The 2,476-nt window shown below is 40.8% G+C and overlaps 1 pseudogene; it reads left to right on the top strand.

Moving 5' to 3' along the window:
• Window positions 1-623: 623 nt before the first annotated feature.
• LOC122745807 lies at window positions 624-995 on the top strand (annotated as a pseudogene).
• Window positions 996-2,476: the final 1,481 nt, after the last annotated feature.

The raw sequence follows: 2,476 nt of genomic DNA, 5'->3' as shown, positions 1-2,476 counted from the left end.
TGGGTGGAAAGAGAGTGCTGGTATGAATAGAACTGGACTTTGAGGGCAACTGAGGTTTATGAATCATTTTGTTTAGAGAATTCATGTTTTACTTTTTACTTCATTTTTTTCTCCATATAACTTCAGTTTTAAATTGTTATTTCTTGTAAATAATGTGTTAATTCTATCTGTGAGTCTGTGTGGTATGGGCACTTTTGTGTGTAAATCAGAGTTGTAACAAATAATTATGGTGCCCAGGTCAAAATTCAGAAAAGATACCCTGATGGTCTCAGAATAACCCACAACTCTATCCTCTCCCTTACACATCCAATAAGTTGCTACAGCATCATTCCTATCCTTGTCTTCTTTCCACTCACATAGCTACCAATCTTGTCCAGACCCTCATCACTTCTGGACCATTGCAATAGCCTCCTCATCACTCTCCCTGACTCCAGTTTCTCCTCACTCCCATCAGTCGCCAATTTGACATTCCTAAAGCAGAAGCCTGACTGTGTCACTGCCTTGATCAAGAAACTCCTTTGGCTCACTCTTGAATCAGAAAAAAAAATCAGACTGTTGAACTTTTAAAACACATTGCAGCTTTTTCTCCTCAGATCCAGTGATGGTCTGTTGTATCTTCGATCATGGCAAAAATCAAGGCCAGAGATCTTCGAGGGAAGAAGAAGGAGGAGCTACTTAAACTGTTAGATGATTTAAAGGTGAAACCTTCCCAATTGAGAGTGGCTAAGGTCACTGGAGGAGCTGCATCCAAGCTATCTCAGATCCGAGTTGTCTGAAAATCTATTGCCCGAGTCCTGACTGTCATCAACCAGACACAGAAAGAAAACCTCAGGAAATTCTATAAGGGCAAGAAATACAAACCCCTGGACCTTTGGCCCAAGAAGACCCGTGCCATGTGCCACATGCTTAATAAGCACAAGGAAAGCCTGAAGACCCAAAAACAGCAGAGGAAGGAACATCTGAACCCTCTTCAGAAATTTGCTGTTAAGGCATAATTTGTTGAAGTGCTAAATAAAAAGATAAATTGTTATAAAAAATAAATAAAGCCCATTGCAACCTGGTTCCAGCCTACGTATCCTGGTTTAGTTCATAATCTCTAAATTCTGCCAGTCTGACTGGAAGGAAGTGTTCATGTGTTGTTCAGCCATTCCAGTTGTGGATGGTGGAATAGCCAATGAGAACACTCTTCCAAAAGCCATGAAAATGACTGAAGCAGGTGCCGTGGAGTGCTTAAAGCTTGGTCAGACACCAGAGATGCCAAAGTTATCCACTGCATCCTAGGCCATGACCAGTTATCCTGACTTTTGTCTTGCCACTGGACTTCGATGGCTTTGGAAGAGAGAGTGAGGCTCAAAACTTTGTGCAACTCTGCCTCACTTAAATACTATTCAAATGAAAGTCAATACATCATCATTGGTCCTTTGTGACAACAAAAGACCACTGCCCCTACCACCACTACCATCACCACTGCAACCACCAACAATGACAACAACAACAACATTGTGTCAAATTGGCCCATTTTCTATTCCTCATAGCTGCTGGCTGTTATTCCATCTCCATGCTTTTCACATGCCTGGAATACACTTATTCCTCACCTCTACCTCACAAATTCCCTTGCATCCGTTAAAGTTTAGCTCAAATCAACAACCCCCATTGTTGTCAATGCTTGTCTCAAATGAAATTACTTTGTAAATATTTTATACATAAATTTCTATGTGCATGGTATAACCTCCCCACTCTTCCCTCTCTTCCTCCCAATAGAATGTAAGCTCCTTGGGGGAAGGAACTGTTTGTTTTTTGACCTGGCACATGGGAGGTGCTTTGTAAATTGTTTAATTAAGCCAAATTTACTTGGGAAGGGGACAGATCCTAAAACACCATCCCATGAAAGAGCAGCCAGAGACCCCGTGACACTATCTTGAGGTTACCTCGGAGGAGGCCCCTGCTAGAAAAAGGAGTGGAAATAGGATGGTGTCAGGATTTTGAAAAGTGCTCATCACTGGGAGAAGGGGAAAGAAGTGACCCCTTTAACTATACTTGATAACTTGTTACTCGGCTCAACTGTTTCTAAGCAGATGAATAAAAATGCTAAGTCTGTCCCATTCTAGTTGTCATCTCTTTGTGTATATGTAGGACGTGTGGATGTGCACCCTGCTTTGTCTGTATTTCTTGTGGTTTCACCCCAATTTGGGTTGTACCATAATGCATTAGAAAGAAAACTAAACTAAATATCCAGAGTTCTGGGTTCCAGTTGTGCTCTCCTACTTATTTGCTGTGTGAACTTTAGTTAGTCACTTACCTTTAAAGCTCAGGTTTTTAAAAAATCTATAAATAAGTAGGTTTAAATCACACCTAAGTTTTCTCCTCGCTTTACTGTGATTTGATGATTTTCCACTAATGCATTGAACTATTCATGTTGGTTGCCTTTCTACTACAAAAATCATAAAATGACCTATCTGGTAGTTCTGAGGCATAC

The sequence above is a fragment of the Dromiciops gliroides genome, chromosome 3, assembly GCF_019393635.1.
Source record: "Dromiciops gliroides isolate mDroGli1 chromosome 3, mDroGli1.pri, whole genome shotgun sequence".
NCBI classification, from domain to species: Eukaryota; Metazoa; Chordata; class Mammalia; order Microbiotheria; family Microbiotheriidae; genus Dromiciops; species Dromiciops gliroides.
This window is presented reverse-complemented; position numbering and strand designations above follow the sequence as displayed.